This window comes from Furipterus horrens, unplaced genomic scaffold (assembly GCF_987537825.1).
Source record: "Furipterus horrens unplaced genomic scaffold, mFurHor1.1.pri manual_scaffold_3, whole genome shotgun sequence".
Classification (NCBI taxonomy): Eukaryota; Metazoa; Chordata; class Mammalia; order Chiroptera; family Furipteridae; genus Furipterus; species Furipterus horrens.
Genome location: NW_028327173.1, coordinates 80,417,313 through 80,441,659, shown reverse-complemented (window position 1 = coordinate 80,441,659; position 24,347 = coordinate 80,417,313). Strand labels below are relative to the sequence as shown.

The 24,347-nt window shown below is 40.8% G+C and overlaps 1 protein-coding gene across 3 annotated transcripts in view; it reads right to left on the bottom strand.

The window, feature by feature from the left end:
- The window catches only part of ATXN1 (ataxin 1), a 380,795-nt gene that overhangs the window by 131,849 nt on the left and 224,599 nt on the right, over positions 1 to 24,347 (bottom strand). For all 3 annotated transcript variants that reach the window (XM_090269787.1, XM_090269788.1, XM_090269789.1), the window contains one exon: positions 18,512 to 18,644. The gene's annotated coding sequence lies outside the window, so the exon portion shown is untranslated. The remainder of the gene's footprint in view (positions 1 to 18,511; positions 18,645 to 24,347) is intronic.

Sequence of the window (24,347 nt, the reverse complement as noted above, 5' to 3'; positions counted from 1 at the left end):
CCCACGATGCAAATTATTTATGAAGATAATGTAGCAGTGTGACCAGAAATTAGCATGAATCACAGTTACTCTACAACCAAAGGGATGCATAGTCCAATCACCAATGACAGATTTTAATGTTTGTTTTTATCCATTAAAACTATTGCTTTCCACAGAGAGGAGGAAGTGGTGGTGATGGCCCTTGGGGTGGGAAGGGGCAAAAGAGAAAAACAGGCACCAGGGGGCAGTGCTTTTAAAGGTAGATTATATCTATCATCTTCCCTACACTAACAATGTCATCTTGAAATCTGTAAAGTAAAGTACCTTTCATCAAAGCCATCTGTTTGGAATTTTCTCTTCCTATGGGCATAAATTCATGACAGCTATTTACTGTAGTTCATTGTTTAGGCATATTGCTATTATCTTTCTTGTGCCTTTCATTTCTATTGCATTGAAGTAGGAGTATGAGAAAGTCAGAAAGCAAATGTTTTAACAGTTGCCTTTGAATTTTATTACCTGCTAATAACTGTGTCCAAAAGTTGAGTAAGCTAAGAGCTGAACTTGCTTAAAAGAAGACTGAAAAATCATCTGAAGATTCCATTTATTCATGAGTTTCTTGTTCCTTATAAAACAAGGATAGGCTCGTCGTAAAGACATTCAATTTCTGTTTCAGTCTAGTGACCACTGAATATTTTAACTGCTTACCTACCAATTAGGGAATTGCAGTGATAACCATAGAATAACAGTGACAATAATATAAATCATCATAATTTGTCTCCTATTAGTCTTGATAATAACATTATTGAGAACTAATAAACTCTGAACTAGAGCCTAGGTAATAATTTAGTTTAAGACTAATAAATTCATTTTTATATAAAGTAATACCCACTACCTTATGTAGAGGGAATTAGCATGACATTGTTTCCGGAGTAACTTCTGTTTCCAAGTTGCTGTGGATTAAGAAACGGGTGACTGAAACCAGTGAGCCAGTGTGCGGTACCTGTGGGCTAGAAGCTGCTGGTACACGCACCGAGGTTCACAGGTACAAATCAGGGCCGGGCATATGAACCTAAGGAATCAAGCTCAGTCCCACTCTAAGGGGATTGCTGCTATCAATGTGCAAAGTGAACGCCTGCATTTACAAAATGTACACACCTGAGATTGGAAATACTGAGATTTAGAGCAACGAGAAGTTCTCAGTGCTGCTTAAGAATGTTCACTGACTCGTTCCTCAGCAGCAAGGGGGAAAAACAGTACTTTAGAAATCACCTCTAGAAGATAGAGACAGAAAGGGCCATCTCATCGTCTTACTTTTGAGCAGAAGAATATAAACTTACTTAGATTGATACTTCTGCTGAACAGTGGCAGGAAAAAAAAAACGGTGGATTTATGACAGGAAACTATTTGAGAGGTTGATCCACCCATGTGGACAAAGTTTGAAGTTTTTCTGCAATCTTCCCAAACTCTACAATGGACAATGTTGCTCTTTGGCCACCTAAACTTACCAAAAGGAAGAACTGTAAGTTAAGATTCACATGCAGACCGAATGGGCACTCGTTAAATGCCTGATGAATGAATGAATGAATCAATCAATCAACCAACCAACCAACCAATGGTTTATTTAGAGTTGTCTGTATATGATATTTTACTAGGGTCTGCAAAACCAACAGAAATTATACAAGAATCCTCTCCTTAAGAAGCTTCTGTTCGGTCTTATAACCACGGAGAGACAGAAAAGGCCGCTACATCACAACTTGACCGAACACAACAAGGACACCAGCCTGCTAAACCAAGTACGCCGTTGTCCGGAGACAGCCAACTGACCTGGAGTTTGCACGATCCTTCCCCATGTGGGAAGGCCACCCTCCCCTCCACACCCCCACTATTATTAGGGATTTCTGGACCCAAGGGTAGGTAGGACAACGACCATGTCCAGCTTGAAGCAGCTAGAGGAGCTTGAGACCTTCGCCCATTGTCCTTTACAAGATTACAAAGGATCTTAATACCTGAGAGGGAGGGATAGTTATTTTTTACGAACCATGGGTATGGACTTGGGGGGGGGGGATTGCTGGGGGAGGGAGATACTGGGTGGAGGGGAGTAAAGGGGAGAAAATTGGAACTATTGTAACAATATAATCAATAAAGAAAAGCTGGGAAAAAAAAAGAAGCTTCTGTTCTATCAAGAGAAGCAAACATAAATAAGTATTTTTAATACAGAAATAATGCAAGGCTATGAATAAGGAACAGATATAAAAAGGAGCAAACTTGAAGAACTGGGAGGAGGGTCAGAAAAACTTCTAAGATTGGATCTCATTAAACTAACTCACAGTAAGGAGCTAATATCTCATCTATGGCTTCTGTCCCAAAATCATTTGTGTTTTGATAGAAAACAAGGGGAAGTTTTTCTGCTCAATATTTGAGGACTGAACTACTATTAGCAAATTTCACGTACTATATGAGAGATTGGCAGAGAAGATGCTTCAAATAATATTACTGGGCACAAAGTCTGCCTAGTTTTATCACAAAAAAGGCTCGAAGAAGGTGGGTACATGTCTTCCTCAAACAACTGTATCTAGGAAGGACAGAAAAGAAAGTTCATGAAGGATCGTAGAACAGGTATTTGCACACACATGTTCAATGCAGCATTACTCACAATAGCAAAGAAGTGGAAGCAACCCAAGTGCTCCCTGATAAATGAATGAATAAACAAAATTAAGTATGTCCATACAATGGAATATAATTCAGCCTTTAAAAGGAAGGAACTTCTGACACATACAACAACATGGATATACTTTGAGGACCTTATATTAAATAAAGTAAACTAGTCACAAAAAGACAAATACTGTATGATTCCACTTATATGCAATCCTTAGAGTAGTCAAATTCAGACAGAAAGTAGAATGGTGCTGACCAGGACTTGGGAGAAGGGGGGATGGGGAGTTAGTGTTTGATGGGTACAGAGTTTCAGTCCAGAAGATGAAAAACCATTCTGGAGATGGATGGTGGTAATGGTTTCACAGCAGTGTCAATGCACTTAATACTATGGAACTGTACTTGAGTACAGTATTGTATACTGAACTTAAAAATCATTAAATGAAAAATATCACTTTATATGTATTTTATCACAATGTTAAAGATTAGAAAAGATCAAGTTGGTAAAGTATACCATATCTTTGAAGTTTATGATGGAGGAGACCATTAAGAAACCAGAATTATTTTCTGGAGGGAGGGCCCCTTATAGTACAGGCTTTCCCTGCTATGGAGTGTTCTAGGAACCCATCTGTATCAGTGTACCAACTGGCATTGGTGTGAGAGGCTGCGTTTGGCTTCAGCAACATTTTTTTGAAGACTCTTTCAATGTGTTTGCCCATTTCATGAAGGGTGATTTCCGAGTGCACCTGCCCACATCACACTGGGTGTTCTGCAGTTTTTGACAAAAAAAAGAGTATGACCCCAATGCCCCACCCTCCCTTTTCACCTGATCTCACCTGACCCACTTTTTCTTTGTTTCCCCGGATGAAAAACACCCTCAAAGGGAAACATTTTGCTGATGTGGAAGAGGGGAAACAAAAAATGGCAGAAGCACAAAGGCATCAAAACTGACGAGTTCAAAAACTGTTTTGAGCAGTCGAAATAATGTCTTGATAGGTGTATTGTATCAAATGGAGAGTATTTTGAAGGTGTCTGAAGTTTTAAAATGTAAGAATAAGTACACATTTTTAAATAAATAATTTACAGTCACTTGTATATATATCCTTTATAGATACAAAATTAGATTATTATTAAGATTAACAGTTATTTTATATGGAACATTATTGGATATAAGGCAGGATGGGTAGTGTTCATTGATTATGTGGTCAGCTGCTTGGTTCCTAATATATTTGATCTCTGCCAAGGATCAACTGAAATTACACCATTAAAAAAAATCCAATCCTTGGGTCCCTGAGCCCTTGTAAAATGCAATTACCCAGGCCAAGGTCTCCATCAGCTTAACGTGTCTTTATCAAACTGGGTTTCTCTACAGGTCAACAAAGGCACACGAAGTGATGTGAAGCACTGGGAGAGGGGAAAGATTAGATTCGAAAGGGAACAGGGGGAGACAAGACACCTAAGGGACAGGCAGAGCTGTTGAAATCAAACTGTGCCCACTTGGAAAAATTTCCTATGCTACAGATAACCTTTTACCACAAGTTTTCATAACAGCTTTGCTAAGCTTTCTCATTCTGACACTCTCCCTTCCATGTGAAAGAATCCCAGCAATAGGAAAAAATTCACACCACAAAACTTGAAGAGAGGTTTATCAGAAGATAAATGTGGCTTCTACTAAGCAATGTTCAATGATGGCTACATATTTAATCGTGGAAACAAATCTGAGTTTTGAGTCTCATAAACTGAATCTTGTTTGTAAATTTAAGATTGAGATGAATAAGTAGATATACATGCCTTGGAGCGCTGCACTTCTTGCTTGCTACCATGAGTAGGTTAGGTTTGAAGAGTCCAGATCTGTGAATGATGTGATAGATAAGACAGACTGAATCAGGGGGCTGTTCTTGTTAAGATAAGTGAAAATTATAGCCGCAGCTATGATCTATGTCCTTATCAGAGACTAAGACTGGAAAGCCAGCTGTGTGCAAGGCCACTGTGCTGTCTGGCTGGGCTGCTTTCAGTAGAGCATGCCAGGCATATGTGTGTGTGTGTGTGTGTGTGTGTGTGTGTGTGTGTGTACGTAAAAGAAAAGTGGGAGAGCAACAATGTTCTGACTTAGGATAGCCTATCTTTCTTTATAAGATGCTCAGAATACTTCATAGATATTACTTCACCAGTCACCACACCATCTTAGATTACAGTCACTGCCTCTATATATTAATCAAGGAGGCAGAGTTCACTATATCTTTGAAATTTCTAAAAAAGCAAATAACAGCAGGTGGTTTTGATCATAATGTTGACTTTAATTGTGACCCATGTCCCTTGGGGATTATTAGCATGGTTCCATTGCTCAAGGTACCACAGAAAACACATGGGTAAGAAAATCAGCTGACAAAACCTAGTGATATAGTACACAGGTGGCCAAATAAACACACCTGCATCTTCACCCCACTTCTAAAAATAAGATTCTGCTTTCTTCCTCTATACCTTATATATTCTAGTATAGATTGAATAAGTATTTATAAAGAAATCTATTATTTTGATTAATATTTCATGTAAAACTACCTGTAAGGTCATGGGTTTCTACAAACAAACAAAAAAGAAATCCATGGCAGTTAAGACATCCCTTCAGTCACCTATACCACTGGCTCTCTCCATCTCCTGGCACTTGTTCTAGACTTCGAGCAGAAAGCTAGACCAAACTGAGCACAGCAGACCATGTCTTCCTTTTAGTATCAAAGGCAGTGAGTCAGTGTTTATGCAATGATCTGCTATTAAAGCAAATAAGCAGGATCGGGAATTTCAAAACATGCCATGTTTTCATTTCCATTTCACATGATAATGAAGCTTGCCAGACTTGGGCCCTTTAAATTATGAGGTCCCCTATCACACATTTTTTTATCAGTCTTCCACATAATTGTTAACTAAGACTCTGATAAGAAAGACTAAAATGCCTGCTGTTGCTCAGCAGCAAACAAATGCCTTTAGCCTCTGACTCACCACTGGGGTTTCTTTCTCAAACCCTCTCCTGTCTTTGAAAATGTAGCTCACTCAGGCAATGGTGCCTGGTGATAACACCTGGAGTGCACAGGTGCTATGCCACCAGCCCCAGACATGCAGAGTGGCACCTCCGACTGAATTCCATGCTGACATAGCACTCTTATCTGCGAGCAGAAAGTGAAGCGCTAATACGGCCAAGTGTCCACCTCACAAGAACCAGATTTGTAAAAGGCAGTTAAAACTCTCGAGGGGGAGAAAATGTTAGGACCCTGAGCTACAACAGTGGCCTACCTGCCTCCAGGGAATATGTTCCGGGGGTTTTGTTCTCCTCCTTGCCTTCCCCCTCCTCTCAATTTCTACATATTCCCAATTATACTGATAAGGAAGGTGTCCCTCAAGGCAAAGGGAGCAGAAGCCACAGGCCATCCTCAGCAGCCTGCACCGCCCTGTCTACATTCTTCTGTATTTCTTTTAAACTGAAAAGTCAGAAAACACGGCAAATTATTATCTGCTTAATGCACATTCAGGTGCCTCCTGCCCCGTTTTTTATCTATAAAAGAGAACTTCAGCATCTGAGTTATGACCTCAAGGCCTGAAAAGTACCCTGCTACTCCCACTCGATATGCAGTTTCAGTGACAACAGACTGGCTCCCAAACGTACCGGTGGAAACCACAAGTTCTCACTCTCGGTGCCTTGAATTTAGTGAAATGAATGTCATTTCTATTTTAGCATTTTTAAAGAGTTATACTCAATAGCCCAGTTGAAAGGTCAGTTCTTGAAATTAGTGGGCGAGCACTAACTCACCCGAGGGTAGAGAGGATCTGTTAGGGAGCCCAAGGGCTCCGGAACACACTGTCTAATCTGGGTCATAAGGGAAGAGAGGAGACTCAGCTGGGGTTACATGACAATATTACCAACCAGGAGAATACCCGTTCAGAGGCCATTTTTCAACCAGCTCATCAGCAGGATTTATTCAAACCCCCAGGACACTGGAGTCTGGCAGGATCCTGTGATAAACTGCTTGGCAAGATCCAGCTCTCTCAACGTGTCCTGAGGCCTCAGCACCTCCCACCCGGTTCCACATGGACAGCGCTCATGCCCTGAGCCTCTGTCTCTGCTCCACACTCTTTTCTGCCCACTGTTTAGAAAGCACATGTTGACTTTGAACCACCTCTCAGCTGCAGTACTTTCCTGGGATGTCTCTTTGGAAACACCCTGAATTGTCTAGGCTAACACATGTTTTTAGGCTTTAGCCACCTAACCAAGTTTCTAAGTATCTTATTGATCATGTCCATATCTTAAGATCTGCCAATGATTTTTCTCGCGTCTGCAAGGTAAAACTCCCAACTCCTCAGCAGAGTTTGCTGAGAAGACGCTTCAGGATCTGGCCCTTCCTTGGCACTTCTTCCCTGTTCTCTGGCCACTCTGGACTGCGTGTGGTTTTCCAACATGCCGTGTTCTCTCCTACCTCTGAGCTCAGCACATACTGTCCTCCAAGTAACTAAAGCTGGTGTTTCCCCCATCCCTTGAAACTGTGACTTGCGTTGGCCAAAGCAAAATTAACAGGCGCCTTGTGTGCTGGTTTGTCCTCTCCTGCTGCCCTTGGGAAGCCTGAGGTTGCAATATGAAGGAGCTCAGACTGGCCTACTGGAGGATGAGACACCACATGAAGCAGCGACAAGCTGTCCCAGCTGAAGCTCCCTTCTCCCTGCGGCCAGGCAGCCTCGCCACAGCTTGACATGTGAGTGAGGCCACAGACCAGTCAGTCTAGCCATGCTGGCCAGACTAGAGTAGCCCAGCTAACCCACACAATCACAAGAAACAATATGTTTGTTATTTATGTTGGTTATTTGAAGACACTAAATGTTGGGGTTGCTTGTTATGCAGCATACGTCAACTGATACGCTCACTGTATTTTCCAGGTAAAAGCTCCCAGTCTCAGGATGAAGACTTCCCTGACCCCAGAAGATGCCACACTGTTGGCATCCAGGGCTTCCCATGGGTTCCACTGAAAAAGCACTGGCCACAGTGTGAAGCAGTTGCCTATTTCCTCATCTTTTTCTCCAGAGACTGAAAGGTCCTCTAACTGTTGTGGGTGCCTTACTTACAGTGCACACTCAGTAAATATTTGCCAAAAGAAGATACAGGAATGAAATATATATATATCCCCCCAGATTTTTCTATCCTTAATTTCAAGGAATTAAGACTAGATCGTTTTTACCTATCACCACCTAGACAGGTTAACTACATCAAAATATATTTTAATGTTTCTCTTTTTTAGTTTCACTCATATCAATAGCCCTTGGGAATCTCCCTATTCTTTTTATAGATGAGTCTATATCATATCTTCCAAACTCACTATGCCTTTCAGTTTGACTAATATGAAGAAATTCACCTAAAATTCCAAGACCCTCAGCATATGCACATGGATAATTCTGACAATGTTTCACCTTCCCCATCATAATTACTCTACCATGTATGTTAGAGAAGCAGATGGCTTTAACAACACATAACTGACTTCACTGTCAATGCAATGACTTGACAGTTGATGACAATTCATATTACAGAAGAAATGTCTCTACAAAGAGATTAGCAAGTTGTAATTGACAGTTAATGACAATTCACATTACAGAAAAAAATGTCTCTACAAAGAGATTAGCGAGGTACAATTGCTCACCTGTTGATTTCAGCAACACATCACGATAAATTTTGTTTTGTGAAATGTCTCATCCTAACACCATTATAGCTGCCACAGTTACTAGAGAGAAATCACTAGGCTGAAATTTAACACACATCTTATTTAATTCTCTCAACAATCCTTCAGGGTAGGTATGGACAGCCCTATTTCAAAGATGAGGTAAATAAGACTCAGAGAAGTTGGGCAAGTTCCCCAAGGACATACATACAGTTAATGAGTGGCAGGGCTGAGATTTGAACCCAGATATGATTCTAAAAGCCTCCTATCTGGACTAATACAGGGTGGAGTAAAAGTCCGTTTACAGTTGTGAGCTCACAAAACACAGGGTTTATTCTTTTTATTTTATTTTATTTATTTATTTATTTATTTATTTTTTAATTTTTTTATTTTGGTTTTTCAATTACAGTTGTCCCCTTTTCCCCCAATTTCTCTCCCCCACCCAACCCACCCCCACAGGGTTTATTCTTGTATTATTATTTATTACTTACTGTATTATTTTCCATATGAACAACTGTAAACCTACTTTTGCCTCACCCTGTATATTTAAATCTGAGGCTCTTATGTGAAAGTAATAACTATCCTCCTTTGGAAGATAAAGAAGTAAAGGCACAGAGAAAGTAAATAGCTTGCCAATGGCTTCAGAGGGGCAGGAACAGGATGAGAACCCAGATGCCCATTCTTAGCCTGAAGCTCTGATACTGGACCAAGCCCAAGTTCTCTCCATCATCTCCTAAGTTATTAATATTTAGATTCACACTTAACCTCTGTGACTGACTGTAACAAATTCAAGAGGGAGAAAGAATAGGTTCTTTCTATTCTAGGTGTGCTTCCAATTACTATATATCTAGATAGATTGTGGAAAGAAGAGTATGAAGCATGAAGTTCATGAGACCTACTTGGTTGACATCTGCTTTATCAAGTTTCTTTTAAAAAAGAAACTATCAAATCTAGAGAAGAATTTTAAACTTCCAACTCCAATCTAATTCACATTAGTTGTATTTATTATTCATATCAATATGAGAGAACTGTCTTCATTGCCTGGGCACCATGAGGAATGATGCATATTTACCATGACATATTGAATTAAGAGTTACATAATGATCTTTAAAAAACAACTCTACTTCTCTACAATATCAACATGTACCTAATAGATATTTATTGTTCTAGGAACTCACCATGTCTGCTAAAATTTAATCCATTTTAACAACTTAAAATAATGACCCGTTGGGCACCCCACACACATGTCATACAAAACTGATTTTTAAAATTCAATTTGTTAAGAAGCAACTTAAAAACACAGATTTCTCTGAAAGTATAAAAAAACTACCTTGTGCAAATATCATTTCCCTTAATTCTAGTCCCAGATCTTCAGTATCTATCCTTATTCAGGTATGGAGGAGGAAGCTGATATTTGTTGAGTATATAAAGTGTGCTAGAAATGTTCAGTTACATCCTAGCTGGATTCTCCATCATGAAGGCACAGTTACATGTGATTATCTCAGCTAAGTACGGTCATTCATTGGAGCAAACAGTTAATAGGTCTCTGAGAGCACAAAAGTCCTTTTAGTAATGAAACTGAAGGTACTAGTAACATTTTATGCCTTTTGTGGGTTTCGAATGTTCTGGGGACATTCCAGTCATCAGACCCCCTTACTCTCTGCCTCCCAACAAAGTTTGCAAGTAGATCCTCCCCTGGTTCTTTCTTTATGAAAAGTGCTCTGCCAGCACCATGCCAACGCAGACAGAAATACTCCTAGAAGAAAATGTCAGCTGAAGTCACTAGCTAGGGACTTCCACAGAAAAGTGGCTATGGAATAAAGTCCCCGAGACATCCAGTGTCAAGTAACTGCCCAATTTTAGACTTAGTCAGGACTTTAAGATATAATCCTTAGGACTTCTATGTTCTTTTGGATCCAAATCAGAGAAAAGGGGAAAGGTCATTTTGTCCCAATTCAGTCTGACATAAAAGGAGGAGGAGAGTAATTACAAAGAAGAGGACAAAGCCAATAGTGTTCCTCTGCAATGCCGGGTACGTGGATAAATTACTGGAGCCCAGTAAGAAAGCTCAAGTTACACTGGACTGATTTCCAGCCAGACCTGTCAACAGCAAAAGGAGCCAAGATCCAATGTAGTGGCATTTCCCTTCCTCCTCTCCTTCTTGACCTCTGATCCCTCCCAAACATCAACCCATATCCCCAACTCTGAATGCCAGTTCTGATAAACAACTGGAACATCAACTCAATTCACCAGAAAAACTGATACCATCCTTTGTTCTGAGATCACCTAACATCCTGGCCCGGCAGACCCCACATTCTGCCTGGACTATCCTTTAACCAGTCTGCTATTCTCCATAGGATGCTATCTGTACCAGAAAGACCATGTGGTCCATGATGCTTAGTTAAGTGACACTCCCATGATAGTGACTGACATCCTCTCTCTGCAGGCCTGCCCGATGAAGGAAATGGAAAATCCTCTTCGAGCAAGGTGACTGCCAATTCTCTTCTGACCCTCGGGAGGCCCCCCTCTTCCTCTGCCACTTCCTCAGTTGTCTTTAGGGATGTGTCAGCCAGCAGGTTGCTAGGACAACTGGCATCATTGCTGGGGCACAGAAATAGATCACCGGCAGAGCTGGGAACCTAGACTGCAAACTCCAATGACAGCAACAAGATACCGATTGGCAGCTAATCTGTTCTGCTGAAGGGGAGTGACAGACTAACATTACCCATGGGTAGCTCTCACCTTGCCACACTATATCCTTTAATCTACACTTGTGCTTGATGTGCTGGTGACAAAGAAGGGGCGAGGAACGCGCTTAAGATAAAGGCTGAATGGCTCTATTCTGAATTATGGAGCTGGTAGGTGCGGAGGACTCAGTTCACATTTGTACATTTAATTTATTAGTCTTCTGAATGTGGGGGAAGGGAAGTTGTTCATAGCAGAAGCAGGAGAGCCAGAAACAGGTAGAGCAACTGAGGTTGCCAAAGGGAAGGGGAAAAATCTGCTTGTATGGGCAATAGCTGTCCCCTTTCTGAACAATAGCATCCTAATCTCATACCCTCTTTTCTCGGAGAACAAAAGGCAAAGGAGCCTGGAAAACTAGGGCTTGCCATAGTAGAGAAAGGGAAGAATCCCTGCCCAGTTCTCTTTGTTCTGCAGGGCGAGTTTTACAATGCTTATAATGGGTAACAACTCCTAGGAGCCCCAGGCATTAAGACTGACTTGTTCAAGTCTTGGATTTTAGCCCTCGAGAAATTACAATATTTCAGTTCTATGAAAGCTACAAAGGTTTGAGAAGAAAGAAAAAAGCAAAATGAAATGAAGAGTACCCTAATGGAAATTTTAGAAAACAATTTTAGCAAGCGTGTTTTCATTTCTAGGATTCACAAAGCAGGAGTGGCCCAATGTCCATGAAGATGGCTTATGTGCAGAATGAAAGACATAACCCAGCGCAGTCTCTGTGCAGGGATCCCGCTGCCACTGTGCCCGAGTCCTGTCCCAGTGCCAGACACTTGCAGTTGGAAGGGAGATGTCACAAGTCGCTGTGTGATAAAGCTATTGGGAAAGAAGTGGGATTTAGAGGTGGAAGAACAGGGTAAGATCCCAAAGAGCATGAGAACAAGAACGTGCCAGAGTTTTAGAAAAGACTCTGAAGGAGATTGCCATCTGCATTCTGTTAGTATTTTCATTTTGGGGGATTCTACTTAAGGAAACTGTTTCAGAACGAAAGCAGAAATAGAAAAAATGACATTGAAAAACTAACTTCCTCCAACCTAGGTTACAAATAGCTAATTTTATTATCTCTCCTAAAAAGCACTTTATACTTCTTGAAAATCACTTTTTCTGAATCATGTGACATACTTTCTCAGGTATCTGCAAAAGGTTAACATAATCCTCAAGACATATACAAGACAGATTGATTCTTTCAATTTAAGATTCCACCTAACATGATTTATTACATAGCTGTCATTTAAAATTTAATATAAATATATTTTGGGGGAGTGGTTAAATGATTTTCTGGTATTAAAAACTTATTATTTTATAAAAGTAAAAAAAATGGAGGAATTACAAAAATGAATTTATCTTTCTATTTGTCTTTTCCCATTAGTCACAAGGAGCAAGTTATTTGCTGGTAAGAACCAACAGATTTTGTTTTGACTTATGACAAAACAATATTATTTAGTTCCTATTTGTGCCTCACTTTCTGTAAGAAAGCAAAAGAGAGACAACAATCTTTTAAAGAATAATGAAAATAATTCAAATCCTATGGTATGACACACTTTGTGAGAAATGACACGCATCAATAATATTTTCACAAAGATGATGGAGTCAACCAGCCTCTGAGGTGTCGAAAAGGGTGGGAATTATTTGATCTCTATCTGAAAGAATTTTTATTGGCTAAACAGCTTGCCTCCCGAGTCAGCAGCACTGTCTGCCCAGCCATCCCTGGCCTCCTTCTTGCATCCATACTGGATCTTGAACAGTGAGCCCCCTGAGAAATACATTTTTAGTTTTGCGTGTGGTTTCTGTTTGTAGTTCATGTTGAAAACACTCTACTTAATAGTGTTGAGAGGCATCACTTCTTTAAGTGGCCCAAGTTCATTTTTAAAAAAGATTTTATTTTTAGAGAGAGAGGAAGGAAGTAGAAAGAGAGAGAGAAAGAGAAAGATTAATGTGTGGCTGCCACTCATGTGCCCCCAACCGGGGAGCCAGCCTGCAACCCAGCATGTGCCCTGACAGGGAGTCGAACCGACAACCCTTTGGTTCACAGGCCAGCGCTCAATCCACTGAGCTATACCAGCCAGGGCTGGCCCAAGTTCTTGTTTCAGCTTTTGAAAATAAATGTATAAAATAACCCAAAAGGAGAATGGTTCCCAGGTGCTACAAATCCCCATTCTAAGTCTTTGTCGGCGGTCATTTCTAATGGAAAGAAGTCTCTGACTCCAGCTCTCACCTGTCCAGATGCAGAAGCAGTTGAATAAAAGCTAATTTTATCTTTTCTCCCTCCTTCACCATCTCAAAGTACGCACATGTATTGGGCTGAAATCCTAATTTTGCTTCAAGACCGAACAGAGCTGCTCAGCACACCTTGAAGCCTTCCCTCAAAATCATCCTTAAGGAACTGTGTCCACCATCCTATATGGAGCACCTGACTCACAACCTCCCACAGTGGTCTGTTAGAGTGCAGTCTCAGAGGATAGTCCACATAGATTACTCATCACTGCATCCTTAACAGACTTCGGCACACCTTGACACACACATTCTTTTAATAAATAGATTTTTTTCAGTGAATTCTAATCTTAAGTAGAACACAAAACCTACCTCAGCATCATTCAGTTAGAAAGCACTCTGACCAGGCTGTGGATGCTTTCTTTTTCCCACAGAACACAAGTCTGTAGAAAATGCATGAACATTTTTCCTTCCACGACTGCCCGGTGTGAGTGTGTTTCCCTTCCCCTCCCTGAGATGCTGCGAGGAGGAGGCTGAGCATTAAGGGATGAGAACCCCGAGGGGAAAGGGTGTGCCTGGGATGTGCGACTCTGCCAACAGACTCAGGAAGTCGCTCTGACATCAACTCTCAGAAGTAGCAGCTCATGCAAAGGCCCCACAGAAGGGGCAATGGCTGGAATTAGTGAGGCTATCAATAAGAAGCATTTGGAAGAAGTCTGGGGAACAGAAAGAAAGGGGTGAATCAAAAAACCCTAGTGAACCTGAGGCTACACAAGAACGGCCCAGAGAACTTGGATGCAATGTGCTCAGTCAGAGCCTTTACAAAATGCAGGACAATTTACAAGCCCAAAATGAGACTATTTTCTTCATTTACCTAACAGTAAGATGTCCCCTTTTCTCCTGACCCCCTTTTCCATCTCAGTTTTTTGTTTCTTTTTTTTTTTTTTAGTGATAGTGCTAGAGAGTTTGGTATTACCGTTGGCAAATCTAAAAGGTACAAATTGACAGACATAACAGAAATTCCCAAATCACTCTTATTAGAGGGAGTATGTGTAATTTTCTTACTCTGGAGACTAGAAATTCAGCTTCCAATTTTCAAAGCTTATGAAGACAGCATAATACTGTGCAAACAGGCACAGAGGTATTGTTTATTTTAGTCTTTCCATTTCTTCCTAGGAATATGTGACTCCTGCACTCAAAGCAGTTATTCAGGAAGGGGGTCAATACATACACAAACTTCAAAAAATCTTTATTACGGTGCTCTGCACCAGCAACATAGAATGATGCCTCCCTCATTTTTGTGAATTTCGTCTCCCCACCATGCAGACACCAGAGAAGCATAACTGGTACGGCACCCCATTTCATTCCCAGTGGGGTGTCACCCAATCGTAAACAAAATGAAAATGATGCTGTCCAGTAAACAGTGAGTTTCTAGGTAAACTCAGCACTCAAGCCTGGTTCCCACTTTGGGAATAAATGTAAACATAAACGATCATAAAATGAGATTATAAGAGGCAAAACCACCAAAACCACCGCCTTCTCCAGAACACCGGGGCAGGCTGCTCACAAAGAAGCGATAAAGCAAACCACTCAAATGGAAAAGCAGAGGAAACACACACAGTGAAGAATTAAAAAAAAAAAAAGAAAATCCCCAAACTCTAATGATAGTTCTAGAAAACCTTTTTTAAAATAAATTGTTTCCTTTCCTGCATTTACTTAAATACATCAAAGAAATTCAGCATCTACTTCTAAGGATTAAAGAAGATAGCCTAGTCTCTCCATGCCATCCCCCCAACCCAATTCCATCATGATGTTTCTTTTACTAATGGCTTAGGCCCACACACAAGAAGCCCAGGCATATATCTGCTCTGTCCTGAGACAGTCACTCTAATATTTACTGGGTGCTCACTGTGAGCCAAACTGCATTTTAGGTCTTGTAGATTCACCAGGAAAACAAAACAAAACAAAACAAAAAAAACGTGCTTTCATGAAACTTAACAGTCTAGTTAAGGAGACGGATGCTTAAAAAATAAAGTAAACTAAATGATAGAGAGGGATGGAGTGGATACTATTTTATACAGGTCAGGGAAGGCTACTTTGAAAAGGTAACTTGAGAAGTCCTATTTAAGGAAGCAGAGAAGCTTAGGAAAGAGATATGGATCACTACCTCCTTGCTTATATAATAAGCAATATTTCAGTATGAAGGTGGACACTTTTTAAAAAGTTAACTTCAAAAGTAGCTCATATTTAATTTTCAGAAAGACCAATGGGTGTGGATCTTAAATATAAATGACTAAAACTATATTCCTGGCACTTAAATGAACACCTTTGAACTGTTACATGGTGTCTAGGAGGGTCCTGGGGAAAGGATATCAGGACAGTGACAGAAATAATTTTTTAAAATTGTAACACTGTGGTCAACATTTTAAAAACAGTTGTAAATTAATGTTGTGTCAAATCACTGACTTTTAGAAGACAAATGGGGAAATGAAGGTCCATTCTGCCTCATCCAAGACTGATAGGTTAGGCAGTATTAGCCACTGGGAGTCAGAAGTATCACCAGAGTCCTTCTAACTCAACTTCCTCACGTGTCTCATCATAATATGGGCCTTCATGACTTGGGAGGCCCCAGGCTAACCAGTTAGCTGCAGCGCCAAGCATAAAAACCCAGTCTCCCTTCTTGTACAAGCTACCACATCTTTGAGTCAGTTCGAGACACTTTGAGGCACAAAGTCCACCTGCCAGAAAGATGGTGGCAGATCTGAGAGGTGGTAAATTGGGACAAGAAGAGGCCTGCTGGAGAGGTAATGAGTTTGGGGAACAGTCTGCAAGGACTGCTGAGAACGGATACCACGAATTCAATGGCTTTTATGATTATTACTCAAATATTCATATACCCACCATCACACCCCATCTATGTGCAAGCATACATTCTCTGAAAATCTCCTGCCTTCCCTAGTATAATGGCAAAGGACTTGGGGCAACCACGTAAGGGGTAAGTATAAACTCAAGTGTTGTAAAAATGCATCAAGATTTTAAAAAGCTACTAATTTTAAATTACTAAGAAATCTGGGGCATCCCCCACCCCTGCCCTCACCACTGTCAAAGCAAATGCAATTTGGAAAATAAAGTTCTTAGTTCTAAAGGAGTTCATTAGAATTTAGAATTTTCTTCCTCTCACTCAAACTATCTCATTTATAGAAGGATTTTAAAATGACTTTAAGTTGGCCATAATCTTACAGTTTATGTTCGAAACTTCTTTGAAAACCTCACTTAATGGTTGAGGCTTGACATAGTATCACATGATCAGTTCAAACCAATAGTTAAAAAAATAAAAACCCACAAGGTTCAAAACAAAAGCTATCTTGATTATAGTATATTAACTGCAGTGCTTATTTAAATGTAATATGAAATCTAAACCACTTTTTCATAAGACACTTGTTTCCTGGGATAAAAATGCTTGAAAGAACATCACCAGAGTACATTCTAACAGCTACCAGATTGAGAAAATAATTTCTAGTAAAATACACTACTACTGTAGCACCCAAATCCAACAGGGCCCAAAATTATTCCTTAAGAGTGGTAGAAATTTTCATAATAAGAGATACTTTCTATTAAGTATTAACGTGCCTCACATGATGCTCTCCCCTTTACAGATACCCCAAACCAAGATGTCACCTAATCAATAAGCAAGTAGCATGAAGCAATCTATAGACTCACAAAATAACACTTCATGGGGGTTAGTGACTTGCCCAAGATTTCGAACTTACTTGTCCTTGACAAGAGGACCAGTAATAGAATTCAGGTCAATTAACTCCAGGAGTTGTGTACTTTCCACTAGAACCAATGTGCTCATATGTACAAAACAGAAACTCATTAAAACATCAGCACCTCTCATAGTCCATTCACTATAATGTACCGGGAGATTTTGAATTTAATAAACTTATTTTAATATGATTATTTAACCCATTTATATGGATAAATATGCATATTTTAATACAAATATTTAGAAAACCATGAAATTAAAAAAAATTTAGTGGAAATTTTTCTTTTCAATGTTATTTTTCTCCCCGATAGATGCCCTCATATTACTGTACCTTGCTTTTCAAAATCTTTTATGAAACTGGAAAAAATAGGCAGTAAACACCTGGAAAAGGTTCCCGACTTGAGCTATTAAGAAGCTGAAACTTAATATATAAAGTTATTTTTATAGATGCACATATATATATATATATATATATACACACACACACACGTGTGTGTGTGTATATACGTATATACATATGTGTATATACATGCACAAATATATGCATTTATGTACACATTATACACACAAATATAATATATATTAAGTGTGTGTGTATCTATACAGTAAGTGTGCATGCGTGTATGTGTGTGTGTGTGTCTGTGTGTACCCTAGTCAAAGTTGGCTCTTCAATTCTAAAACTTGAAGGTAACACGTTCCTAGGCCTTCCTGGGTTTCTGGTAGCTGTAGTCTTTCCTGGTCAAACTCCTCTAAACTTGTTTTGGTGACACAGTCTGGCAATAAGATAAAGTCTCCAGAAAGCAGAGCTCGTCAAACCCCCACATGTGGTGGCAGATGAGCCCTTCAAAGCCCATTGTGCACTGTCTCTTCAACTACTTGGTCCTAAAGAGCCTCATGAAGGTGACCAGCAGCTGACCTGCAGGAACTACTTGACTAATTTCAAAATCCCAACCCAGCAGTCTCATAAAAACCAGTAAATCAGCCGATTTTGAATACGAGGAGCAACCAAAACAACTGACTATACTTGCATACCTCAGGTTTTTGAAAGTCAGAGAAATCTATCCCAATGAAAAACTTCACATAAATAAAAACAACTGCTGGTGGTAAGTCTGGTCGCTAATTCTTAGCCTGGAGACTGTGACCCCGCTACCCATGATCTAAAAAGATCATGAGAATGCTGTAAACTTGATACTATTTGACTGTACCAGGAGAAAGGGCATTCCTATAATGAAAGAATCCCTGTATTCCATTCGTATTCCAGAAGGAGAAAATGAGAAACACCCCATAGAAGCTGAGAAAAAGGCAAGTTCGTAGCAAATAAAAACAGAACCTCTCCCCTGGAAAAAGAAATTAATTGAACGATCACCTAGTGCTAAGATGAACACCCCCTTGCACAGCCCTGGCTCAGTGGCATCCCGTGATTCAAAACTCCTTGCAAGGCGAGCTGCGGCAGACGCTGCCCTTGCTAACTTACAACATTCACTGTGCGCTGCTCACTGGGAGCCCCAGCCTTCCGTCACCATGGGCACTTCCCACAAGAAGCTGGAGTGCTCCTGGGCTCTGGGCAGGCGTATTCTTTCTTCCTTTCACAGAGAAGTGAGAAAAACCTAGCATGGGAGTAGAACAGAAGAGAAAGAAAAAGGTAAATGCACCACCAAATCACTCTTTAGAGCAACAAATGAAGTTCACAATCAATTAGGCAAATTGATCACTCGCCAAAGACTGTTTTCCAGTACCTTTGTGTAAAAAAGAAATTCAATAGCTTTGCTCTTGCCCCAGGAGACACAGCAGCATGGCATGGACAGCCTTTTCCCTCTTCCTCCTTGTCCCCCATAAAGTTGAAGCCAATACTGGGACACTTCAGATGCAACCCTAGCTGAGATACAAACTTGCAACACAGCCTCAAAGTAAGCCACTTGGTTTTACTCTCTGAAAAAAGGAGGGAACTGGGACCTTTTCCCATTGTCATACCTCACTGGGTTGTTGGGAAGATCAATAAGATCACTCTTGCAAAGCACTCACAGTTCCTGAGAAGAAAAGCACTATGTAAACGCAAAGTATTATTAGTGGTTATAAGCCTGCTACTGAGCTCTGAGCCAGAATATAAAAGCCAGCCTTGGTTAGCCACCAACAATCAACCGTCCCTTAGACGGATGTCTAAGCATTTGCAAGGGCCACCATGCTAAGAGTCCTCCCTCCAGGGAAACAAGGTGTCTGGAACCTCAGGATGAGAGACATTGAAGGCCTGGGGCAGGAAGGGAAGAGGAAGGAGTAGTAGAAGGTGCTGAGAGGCATGTGAAGGCGCATCATGACTCGGTCCGGGCCACACGGCTCCCTCCGAGTACTGGTTTGCCTGTTTGGTGCACTGGAGGTTGCAGGGCTACGACATATTCCAGCTGGCTATCTGCCATGGCCGCCCACCACGGATAACACTTACTTACGAGCAGTGCACCAAGGGCCTGCTGGAGAAGGGCTGGATGATTTTTGTTTGTTGCTTTTAAAGAAAAACACCCATTCATAGTCCAATCATTAATACTTTCCACATCTGAATCTTTAATTTTTAAAGCCAGGAACAGCTTTTCCTGGGCCAAGGTTACCAAGTTATTTCCACTGACTTGGAAATTCTTGAGGAGTATACTTGAGGTATAGGAACATATGTGAGTGGCTTTGGGGGAGACAGAAAACAGAAATTTATGTGCTACACTGGAATCCTGTTTACTTCCCAAATAAATCATTGCCAAGGGCCTCTCAAAGTCATAAGCACATGCTGAACAAAGGTGGGAGTCACAGCTTTAACACTGTCGGTGTAATATTTTTTGAGAGAAAAAAGTGGTCCCTTATCTCAAAAAAAGACAACAATGAATAATGTCAAACCTTAGATTTGGAATGGGTAAAACACTGACAAATCTACCTCAAAATAAAGAATTAAAAATAAGAAAAAAATGAGGACAGAAGAGAGAAAGGAGGTGTCTGCTACGGATATAATTAATCATGGCTTTTATAGTGAATAGTGAATAGAGTTTACAAAGTGCTTTCTTATTAATTAATTCAATCACTTGCCAAATTTTTCCTTGGTGCTCAGTATATCCACTAGGTTCTATGTTTATAGTGGCGAACAAAATAGACAAGAATTGTGCCTATACTGAGCTCGCTGCCTCAAGGTATTAGGAAGAAAAAACAAGCACTGTGATTTGCAATCATAATGGGGTACCCCATTTAGAAGGAGGGGCTCAGAAGGCTTTTTTCACAAAAGTAACACTTAGGCAGAGAAGTGAAAGATGAGTAGAAGTTAGCCAGGCATTGAATTTCTGCAGGGAGGAAGCAGCCTCTGCCTTATGCAATGTGACCTAGAGATGTACAACTAACTTTTCTCCTGGCCATTTCAACGGGGCTTCCTTGATCAAAATCAAGAAATGGGCATCAGACTTATGTGAGCAACTAGAGTTATGGCGGTGATCACTTCACAATCTATAGATGTTATCAGAGCACTGCTGTCCACCAGAAACTAGCATGTTATATGTCAATTATATTTTAATTTAAAAACAAAGAAATAAGCAGCAGAATGGTTCTTGATATATTGAAATTAAAGTTGATTGTTCTTTCTGACTGCCAGGGCCATCAGAGCAACAAAGCCTTCGTGATTCTTGCTGGAGGAACACGCAGGCATGAAACGTGATGAGCAGCAAAGGCCAACCTCTTGCTTCCTAATGCATCTCAAGTCACCCCATCATCACAAGAAAAAGAAGCTGTTAACACCTGCATGTCACAGCTGGAGTCAAGAACACCCTCCAAAAAGAGCTAAAAATAGATCATGTTACATATAAATGTCAGACAAAAATTGTTTTTAGTACTTTGCATTAGGTTTCAAATCGGCAGGCTTCCTCTGGACTACCAGATCTTTTCTTATTTCTCTCACGGAGAGGGCAAGAAAAGAGACTTCTTGAAGCCAAGGCGTCCAGTACCCTGCCACCAAACGTGGGAAACACGAGGCTGACAGTTTCTTCCTCTGTCCAGAGAACAAAATGACACAGTGCCAAGCTCTCCTTCTCCGGACGGCCCACAGCACTTACAGCCTCGATCACGCGTTTTAACCCAAGGTCCTTTTCAGTTCAGCACTCTGTTATATTGTCTTTTTATATTCCCCTGGATTTACTTAAGTCTTGAAGGCTTGAAAAGCTTTTAAGCTCCTTGATGAAAGGAACCTTGCCATGCCCTTTTTCCGCAGTCTCCTAAAAGTGTCTATCAGAAGAGCCTGAATTTAAATTAAATGATCCATATCCAAAACCTGTTCTACGACTTAACCTGTACTCCAAAAAGAATTACCACTCTCTAGCTATAATTTAAGCCCTTCTCGTTGTCCTCTGTCCTCCAGGGACTTGGAGCTCCTGTGACGCCTACCATCCAAATGAAAGCCCTCCATGAACTGAAGAACAATTAAGTTACAACTTAGCGTTCATTCCTCTGTTCTTCCGGTCCATTATATTTTCAGTCACATGTGGCTTTTGAACAGCTTCCACCTCCTTTCAAGATTTACAACCCACCGCCCCACCCCAGGTCACTGGGATCCTACATCCTTGATCCTCACAGCTTTTCAAAAGTCACTATTAAGGAAACCCTTCTGCTATGCAGAGGGGAGAGGGGAGGCAACACCTCTTAAACTTGAACCACTATCAGGAAAACCTGGAGGTCTTGTTCACCCACATTGCAGGGTCCCAGCCCCAGAACTTCTGATTCAGCAGGTGGGGGGTGGGACCAGAGGACTTGCGTTTCTATCCAGTTCCCAGGTGATGCTGATGCTGCTAGTCCAGGGGCAATACTTTGAGAACCACTGCTCTGAGGGTAAGTCTTTCTGTCAGCCCAACAGCCAGACACGAGTACATTTAGTCACTCACATAACATGGCTACATTAGAAGGATTAATAACCGTGTATTCCCAAGAGGTGACAGATCACCCTCAAAAAGCAAAACAAAGCTCACACACTTTATAATCCAGGAAAACTTTCAGGGGCTCTCAGTCTTGGGCCTTAGTCTGTTCTCCTCCTACTGGCTTCAGATCGTATTGGGACCAATTCGGACTTCTGTCACTCCTTCACAATCTTTTTCCTTTACTAGAAACCTCTTACAAATGTATCGATCATTGCCATTCCTGAGAGGCCGTCCCCATTCCCCGGTATGTTCCCAGATGTCTGTCACCTCTGTCCTGTTCACCGACAAACACATTAACATGTGGTATAAATTCAATGCCAGTGTTTACCAGCTATTATACAATAGAATCGATTCCATTTTTTTCCTTAAATCACTTTGAGTTTTGTCCCTTGCACCAAAATCTCCCAGCACTCCTGGTTTCTCTGAGATGGCACTATTATGGTGTTCCTTACATCATTTTGCTGCTAGCTCTTGGCTTTTGTTCCTTCCCAGTATCCCTTCTGACCCTAGGATATGTAGTCCCCCTGACCCTAGGATACGTATTCCCCAAGGTTACATGCTCCGCTCTCTCTTCTCTTTCTATAGCAATTTCCTTTATTGCATATAGTTCTTAAATCTGTATCCTGGGTCCTGGCATCTCCCCCTAACAAGCACTGGATATAGAAAGTATAAATGAATTATATCTGTTTCTAAATTTCCCATCTTTTTTTCCCCCAAAAACCAGTCCTCCCCTTTCCTTTACAATCCATGCTAATGCCATCATCGTCTTCTCTGCCCCTGCAGTGAATCAGTTCAGTCCTCTCAAGCCCGACTCTATTCCCATACCTGCAAGCTAGGTCAGCCTCCAGTGCCCTCACGGCAGCCTGCTAATTGGTCTTCTTGCCTCCACTGTTCTTCCTCCAAACCATCTGAGTCAGCTTCCCAGATCAGACTTACTGAAGATTATATAACACAACTTCTTCATGTCAGACTGTGGTACTGGTTCCTACAGCTAAATGAAAATCTTCTAAAGTCTGATGTTAAAGGCCTTCACAGTCTGGCCCCAACACACTTTGCCAACTTCATTTCCTACTTCTCCCCTTACGCATGTTGTACCAGCCAAACCAACTTCTCTCTTCATCTCTGAAAGCTCATATTTCCATTCCTCGTGTTAAAATTCAAGCCATCCCTACCAAGACCTGCTCAAATCTTTTCCCCATCCTCTTCCCTTCATCCTCCTATGCTACAACTTTCTCAATTGGAAATACTTCTTTTTTGGATCTAAGTTCCTAGAGTTTTTATTCCTTTTTCTTAGGTTACTGATCATTTTATTCCTTATCCTAAAATAGGCACCATTTCCCCAGGCAGACTGTAGTAAACTCTGTGAAGACAGGGTTAGTGTCTGTCTGCCTTCTGTAAGCCTCAGAGTGCTTTTGCTAATGGTAATTCCTTCATAAACACAGTTTGATTAACTGACTGAAAGTGTGGTATTTTACTTTCACTCTGACATGTCCTCAAGTCTTCTTACTCTGTGGTTATCAAACAGGAGAGTCCCCTTTTAGTGACTTGGAAAAAAATCATTACATAGGCCAATATGGAAACTGCTCAGTCAATCAATGAAATATTCTTCAAGAGCCTCTTTTTCCAACCCAGGACTAAAGCTGACTCTGTATTTTCTTCCTGAGGAGAAACATCCAGGGCTGCTGGCAATTGCAGAGTTCAGAAACGCTTCCTCTCCTCGGGTGAGCTGCTCAGCCCAGTAGGGTGCAGAGCCCATCCTGCCCCCTCTCCCTTCCCCAGAAAGGAGCAAGTGTATCAGTCAAGGGAACCAAAATTCCCTGTCCCTGAGGGAGGCAATGGCGGGGAGGGCTTTCCTGAGAATAGAGGTATCCAGTCAGATTTCAAGAAGAACTGGAGGGAGGTGAAGGAAAGGTGAAGCCCAAACTTAACATTTTCTGAAAAATATGATTTATTCATCTGATTAGGCAATCCCTCTTTGATCAACAGTTGATGATTTGTGAGATTTATCCATTGTAAAATCTTTTTCCAAACTGGCAATCCTTGGGTATTAAGCATGCATTTGGAACATTTTCCACTGACATTAATTGGTTTGTGCTTAGGTTAAAAAAAATACACACAGACTAAAATTAGTATCTGCCTAAAGAACACATAATCAGAAAGATAAATATGCTAAAAAATGCTATGATCAAACTTTTTTAAAATTATAATTCATGTTGATCCATGCTACTGTGTCCTATTATTACCTTTATCACATAAAGGTAAGGCTTACGTAGACTTGGCAGGTGTCTGTACTTGTACGCCGGTTATATCTCCTTACTGGTATAAAGCAAAGTTTGCTAAGAAATGTAATTATGCTTCCAGAGAAAAGTATGTTTGCATATCAAC